The 7,905-nt window shown below is 43.8% G+C and overlaps 1 pseudogene; it reads left to right on the plus strand.

The window, feature by feature from the left end:
• Window positions 1–4,048: 4,048 nt before the first annotated feature.
• Window positions 4,049–4,512, plus strand: LOC101573071 (annotated as a pseudogene).
• The last annotated feature ends 3,393 nt before the right edge of the window (window positions 4,513–7,905 follow it).

The raw sequence follows: 7,905 nt of genomic DNA on the forward strand, positions 1-7,905 counted from the left end.
TCTTTGGCCCCATAATCTTCTTGATCAGAAAATTTGGGACACTACCGAGGTACATGACGTTACAGTACAAGTTCTCATATGTCCTGTGTACTCTCTTTTAAAAATGAAAAAAACTCACAGTCTTCCTGTCCCCCCACACAATTTCTTGTGTACTTAAATTCCAAGTATGCACAACTATTCCCTATGATCTCTAATCCTTTATTAGTACTTTTAAGATGTGAAACTAGTTCACACCAAGAGTGCAGATTGGGAGCAACCTTTCCTTTCACAATGTGAGAAAAACCTCAAAGTGCAAATATTGAAGGAAGTGTCACAAGGAAAGCAAGAACATGATCTGGAATTCTCACTCATCAGAGTTCCACATCGCTCAGCATCATGTCTCCAGGGAGGAAAGTGGCCAAAGAGTGATTCTCTTCCCCAGACTGAAGGCTGCCCAGATTAGGAGAAGAAAGGGGCAGAGAGTTAAAAGAGGGAGATGGCGGCCTCTTGCAGGAGCCAAGCCAGTGTGACCCTTCGCAACACCTACCTGGCCACTCCTGTGCTTGGGAGTGAGGTGGAGAGACTTGGGCACTCCTATCCTGAGTGATCACAGGTTATTCAGGTCACACCTGGAATACGAACTAAAGATGAACCAAAGCGCTGCAGAAGAGATTGGACATTCACACGGACTGTTGTCCATGAAAGGGAAGCTTCAGACTGTCAGGGAGGCACCTGTGAAGGACAGGCAGAATTGTAAAATTATTCAAGGAAAGGGGTGTGCATAGTGAGAGCAAAGAGGTGTACTATTTTCTAGCAGTGAAAACATTCACGTTCCTCTTGAGTGGGTGGAAAATCCAAGAAGAGGTGACCCACCACTCTCAGAGAGTGAATGCCCATTTTATAGGAATGAGCCCACCTTTCCCTATGGTAACATGTTAATAAGAATTTTTCAAATTCTTTCAATGTACTCCTTTGTCTTAGAATTGGGTTCCTGCACTTTATTATTAGGCCAATGCATAGAGTTACAATATTCTGAGGAATTTAGAATGTGAAGGGTCTCAAAGGAATAGTCTTACAGGTTTTCAAAGGAATGCTAGTGTGGACCACATTGGGTAAGTTGGACTGGATCTCAGGATGGACAGTCTTCTTAATTATCAGCACACATTTATGGTGCCTAATAATTTCATTCCCAATAAGAATGTAGATGATAATAGATAGATGATAGGAGATAGACGAATAGATGGATGGATAGAAAAATAGGACAAGACAAAGATATCAAGAGAGATGCATTAATTCTTTTCCACAGTCTTACCTTCTTCTCCAATCTTCATCCATTTCTTGATCTCCTTATAATTAATTATCCAAAGCTCTTTCCTCCTAGTGACTGCTGTCTATCTTTTTTAAATGCTCTTTTGTACTATTTTGTCCTATGAGATACGCTGTGATGTTTATGCTTGTGTGTCTGATTTAGTTCACTTAGCATGGCCTCGAAGTACATCCTTTTTCCAACAATGGTTTCTATTTGGTAGAGCAGTTGTGTATAAACTCCCCTTTTTCTTCTGCTGATGAATATATAGGGTGTCTCCAAGATTGAGCTACTTTGAAGTGTGCTGCTACAAATATGGATAAGCACATGTCATTGTCTTTAGCTCTTCACAGAGATACCTAAGTTGGGAAGAGCTATGTAAAGCAAATTTCTAGTTTTAATAGTTTTAAGACTCTCCATTCTGATTTCCACAGTGGCTGTAAAGGCTTGGGGAACAGTAATGACTGCAGCTTTTGGTGCCCTTGTATTCTTAGGAAGAGGCTTTTCCTTAGTCAACTCTTAGAGATGCATATGTCACAAGCTTGGCTTCCAGTTAAATCTTGCATGTAACTGCTCTCATGAGTCAAACTCCTTACATCATGGTTGGGAAAATCTGGTCCTTGTGATCAGGCCTACTGCAGAACCCTCATCCTGTAGTTTCCAGAAAGAAGGGAAATAGAACATCACATTTCCCTGGGGCTTCAAGCAAGGTGGCTCAATTTAAAAACTGGCAGATCTTGCAGGTAATCTCCAGAGAGTCTAACAGGACAACCTGAAATTTTAATACTCCTCCTCCAGTGAGCTCCTGGTGTCCTTTGATTTCAAGAACATTCTGAACTTGACAAGAAGTTTGGAAATCCAGTGGTGGTGCTGGACATACTTTAGTGAACTTGTCAATGAGTGATGCTGTGGCAGCCACATGCCATATTCACCTGGTCTTCCACATGACACAGTGACTAGTTGTTTAAAAATATAACCTGAGGTTAGCTATAGTCTTTGAGTAAGGACACCCAGTGCTATGCCCTGCCTTCCAACTAGAATAAATTACCTACCCAAATCAGGAATTCCTAAAAAAGCAGGCAGACAACTAACAAATTGGTTAATAGCCCCATGTGTGGACTCAGAGAGGTGGAGCTATGAGTGCAAACCTTGGGATACAAATTTTCAACCCGCAGCCCTGGGCTGCCTTTGGCTGTGCTGGCTCTAGTTCTAAAAGTGTCTCCTTTATTTCACGGATAAGGGCTCATTTCCTGGGCTTCTAATAATTCTAAGTATTTTCCTTTTGGGGAGGCATTTGAACCTCATATGTGGACAATCAGTATGCTGTAGCCCCTAAGAATTTATTTATTTATTTTATTTTATTTATTTTTTATTTTTTTATTTTTTTTGCAGAACCGGGGATTGAACTCAGGCCCTTGCACTTGCCGGGGAAGCACTTATTCCACTGAGCCATCTCCCAGGACCCAAGAAACTAGAAAAAAAATAAAGTGAGTTGCCTGCCACACTAGCCCAGCCCCCAGGGCACACTGAGATGGCAGTTGAGACTGGGCATGGTGGCAAGAGCCTGTAATAACAGCTCTCGCAAGGCTGTAAACAGGCAGAACACTATGATTCAAATCTAGTAGTGAGACCCTGAACACCCTGAAGACCTTTCCCTAAAAATTCAAGAAAAAATTTGATGTTCACAGAATCCAGGTTTGTCAAGCCCCAAGTAACTTCTTCTAAATATGGGAATGGTGTTGCACATAAAGAGGTAAAAGCCTTGAATATTTTCAGCAGTGTGTCGCAGTGTGGCCGGACTCTCTCTGAACTGCTGAGGCAGCACTGCTGCAGTGTGGAGGGCAGTGTGCGCGGTATCAGGATCTGTCGATTCAAAAACCAGCAGATATTGTGAGTAGGCCATAGGGAGATGCAGAAGCCACCCTTTGATATAGAAATCCTAGGACATGTCATTCCACCTGGTATTTAATTTAAGTGTGTTTTCTTTTTCGCAGAACCGGGGATTGAACTCAGATCCTTGCGCTTGCCAGGGAAGCGCTTATTCCACTGACCCATCTCCCCGGCCCCTATGGCATTTAATTTAAAATAGCATAGGGTTTAGAGCCTGTAGGATGAGTAGAATCCTAGCTTCAGCTCAGGCCTGGAAATGCCACACCTGCCGGCAGCCCCCCTTTAGTTCTGCACCAGAATGGTGAGCGCTGTACTGGCCCTGCCACCGATCATGACCTTGTTTAAGAAATTTAGAAATTAGAGGCTGAAGTCCCAGTGGAACAGAATATTGTTCATGAGGACACCTATTTGGGTCTTTCAAGAAAATGAAGACAGACGGCAAGAGCAGCCTTCCCTGGGGATTTAGGGTCCCAGAGTCATGGGTCTACTTCTGGTGGAATTTTTCGCATGTATCCCTCACTGTATTTTCTATTGGGCCAATGAGGGAGGAAGATAGTTTCATGCCAGGAAAACATTTGTTGCAAACATGGAAACCTCTCTTTCTAATAATGGGTAGGACATTCTGGGAGAACTGGGCAAGTGGGAGTACAAGCGAGTTCTTTTTTATTTTTTGGCAGAACTGGGGATTGAACTCAGGCCCTTGCACATGCCAGGGAAGCACTTATTCTACTGAGCCATCTCCCCGACCCCACAAGCAAGTTCTCCACACTTGCAGCTTAAAGTCAGCATTAGTGGTGCACCCACAGTGATTTCCTCCCTGGAAGTGGTACAGACTGATGGGTCAGGAGGAACTCAGACATTAGATTATGAAAAATGCAAACAGGAGCCATTCTTTTTCCAAGACCTGTGTTACAGGTATTTCATCAGTTTGTAAGATATGAGTCTGAAGTACCCAGCAGTTTAGTTCCTGAAAGATCACTGAGTGGCGTGCAGTTACCTGGGCAAGTGGGTCAGGACAATGTCATGAGGCAGGTGGAAGGAAAAGATTCAGCAACCACATTTCCTCTAGGAACAAAGGAGATGTGGTGGTTAGGGAACAATGAAACATAACAAATGAGTGATGTCAGTCAAAGACAACATGGCACAAACTATCAATGTTTCTGCCAGGTTTTAGAGATGCAGCGTATCAGAATGTGAAAAAGGGGTCTCAAACTTTTGCAGAAGGAAAAGTAGTCTATGGTAAATACATGGATAAAAACAATGAGAGGAGACAAGAAACAACAATCATAACAGACAACATTTTCTTCTTGAGTGACCAGACAAAAGAAAAGAAATGAATAAATTATTCCTGGGCCATTGTTGGGTATAGTCTCACTTCTAAATCATGTATAGTTTTTATAGATTTAAGGATAAGAATTAAAATTGTATTTTATAAGATGAAAAAAGAGTAAACATTAGAATTGTTGACATATTAAGAGGCTTTAGACTCAACTGTTGTTCTCTTATAGAACCCCAATATAGCCTTAGCTTAGCTATGTCCTCCACTGTTGTTTGATTCTCTCACTACCTATGGTACAGGTCTTGCACCCACAGTGCACCTGTGGAACGCCATGAACAACTTTCACATTGCAAGGCTTAGGAGAAAAGAGTTCCAGGGACATGAGAAAAGCAGACAACAAAATCATAATGTCTGAAGAGAAAATTAAAATGTTAATCTCTCCTATCAGGTGTTACCCAAGGCTCTGGCAGAGTGATGTCGCTTCAATGAAGGGGAAGCCACCATGGAAGCAGGTAGCCTCTTCCTGTGCCCATGAGGGCAGCCTTGCTTCCTGTGCTGGCGCTGTCTGTAGAGGAAGCACATGGCCCAGAACACACCTTGCTCCCTGCACTCCCTATGCCAGTATCTAGGGTCTCCAGGACTGTGGCAGACATCTAGTCCCCTACTATCTCTCTTTGCATGTGGACTTTGGGGATTCTCTGAGAAGCAGGGTTTCATTTTCTAACAATAAAGCAAGTAATCTCATCTGTTCTCACACTGTAGTGTTTTCCCTGGGCCTTGGGAGTTGCCTCTATTTTGTGCCTGCTGACTGTCTCAAAGGCCACCTTTCAAAGTTCATTAGCAAGGATCTGCCTAAAGACCCATGAACCACTTCTGAAGCTTCTTATATAGGTCATATATATATATATGCCTTGTACAGCATGTGCTCAATAACTGTGCCCTTCCTGGCAGTCAGTGTCAGTACATTTATGGAATATTCCAGGAGCTTCCCAAGAAACAAGGCAGCTTTTCCATCTGGTCTTGGATGATTTCTAGAAACTTTCATGATTCACTGGCTTATTCATGCATTCTCTCATTCCCACCGAGAGGTATGTAAGTACCTCCTTGCGCTTCTCTAAACCTCATTTTGATCTGATTTTGCCAATGAGGATCCTGCTGGGGCACGGCAGCTCTGCCCAGGGCCTTGCTATGACCCCAGGCAAGTTCTGTCACCAGCCTTAACTTGGGGTCCTGCCCAGGCATGAACTGTTTCCACAGAAGAGCAGTGGGTTGAAAATGGTACTCAGATATTGTGTCCAGTCAGACCTTAAGGTAGAGTCAGAGTGGACTTTCATCTATGAAGTTGCTGGTTCTTTTCAAAACTCTTCCAGTTTGTGTTAACACTGAGCCTTATTGTTTGTGAGACACTATCTTCTACTGTCCTAACACCTGGTACCCCTCTGAGACTTTTTGATGCTGCCACAAATAAAGATTTGAGCCAGTTGGGTGGGAAGAGATGCTGCTCCTTGTTACAGCCACAGAGCTGAGTCCTGAGCAAATAGGGGTAGGGAGGCTGATCAGGAGGTGATATGGAGGAGGTGGCTCCCAGACAAGAGGCTGACCTGAGCCTCAAACCTGTCTCAGGCCCCTGGGCCTGTATGGGCTCTGCTAATGGGGGTGCAGGCATCTGTAGTGCTCTAGGGAGAGCACTGAAGCACTCATTAAGGACTGGATCTGTTTCCGTTGTGACTGGTTCTGTGGGCACATGGGCAGAGCAGATGGCACAGATCTATGTTCAGGAGAAAGCTCTAAGTAGCCGGAAGATCCTCAGCCCCCAAGTCACTGTCTCCTCTTTGCAGGTGTGTTAGCATCTTGCATGGAAAGCAACAGTGTGCAGAGGAAGCACAATGAGAGAATAGAGGTGTCCAGGCCTGTTTCATCCTCTGGAACCTAGCCCTCTGCCTTCCTTTTCTAGGGACTTTGACTCTCTAGGCTGAGGAGACTTGAGTGTGGCTGTTAATGCCCTAGGTTTGAGGCAGTCTGGAGGAGCCACTTCTCTTTAATGGAAAATGATCTAATGTTTGAAGTACCCATTTTTCCCTGCTGATTTCAAAATCCTTATTAAAAAAAAAAGTCATTTCATCCTGACAATGCAGTCCTCCACTGGATTCACCTGTTTTTCTGTTGTAGAAGCCCAATAAATCTTAGCTCATCTAAGCTCTTTGCTGTTGGTCAATTCATTCCCACTCATGGCACAGGCCTTGTACCCACAAGGCACCTTTCATGCTCTTGTTTTTATTAAAAGTTTTATAGGAGAGTGGTTTAAATCAGCATGGAAGGAAACTGATCTCAGGACAATGAGTACAATAGCTTGGCTTGTTGCTCTGGCTTTTCCAGGATGCATCCCATGTTTGGATAATCGCACACTTCTCTGCCTTATGCAACTATTACATCTACTGGTGTTTACCGGGGAAACACATTTAATGCAAGATACACAAATATAGAAGAATTTGCTACATTGCCTTAAAGTGTTATATAAGATACAAAAATAGAAAAGAATTTACAACATTGGCCCGCAAAATTGGGGATGAGAAAGTGCAAATGGCAGCTCTGAGATCTGAAGGACTCGTCCCACATCCTACTGTCATCTCCCTCCCAGTCCTGATTGGGTGGCCATAGCCCCACACTGGAAGCTGTGCGCAAACAGTGGGGAGCATCAGTGGCTGCAGTAGCTCAAGGGCTTGCATTGCAAGAGTGACCCAGACTGCAGAAACGCCAAGAGCTGGGGCCCAAAGAGGCTTCATATCACTGTGCGGCAAATATGCTAAGCAGTTGTTTTTATCTGAATTACAGAAGCTGTTTTCTCAATGCAACATCCTTTCTTTGCAAATAATGGAATAGGCAATTTCTCTCTCTCTCTCTCTCTCTCTCTCTCTCTCTCTCTCTCTCTCTCTCTCTCGGTGGTACCAGGAATTGAACTCAGGCCTTTGTACATTCCAGGCAAGTGCTTATTCTACTGAGCTATCTCCTCAGCTCCTTAGGCAATTATTCAATGCTACTCTGACACTGATGTGTTGATTAAGTTAATACAATGATGCAATGAGCCTGCATATAGCAGTCTTTGAAACTAAAGATAAAGTCAGATGTAGAAGCCAGGGTAGTTTCTTGACATGGTTGTATTAATTTCTGATTCATAGAGATGGTTCCTTAGCCCATGATCATGTCTATCAATCAAGTCACTTGGATTTCCTCCAGAGGACATGGAGGTGGTTAAGTGGTTACAGAAGGATCACCCAAGTAGCACTAAGAAACATGCGATCATGGGTAACCCTAGAACAGAACTGAAAGACTGGGCAGGTCTGCTCCCAGTACAGCACAGGACACTCCTACAGTCTGAGCTCCTAGGCATGCATCTCCAGCTCAGGTCCTGTGATCACTGCATGAACAGGGAACAGCGGTGTCAGGGAAGGCC

The sequence above is a fragment of the Octodon degus genome, unplaced genomic scaffold (assembly GCF_000260255.1).
Source record: "Octodon degus isolate 3935 unplaced genomic scaffold, OctDeg1.0 scaffold00456, whole genome shotgun sequence".
Lineage (NCBI taxonomy): Eukaryota > Metazoa > Chordata > Mammalia > Rodentia > Octodontidae > Octodon > Octodon degus.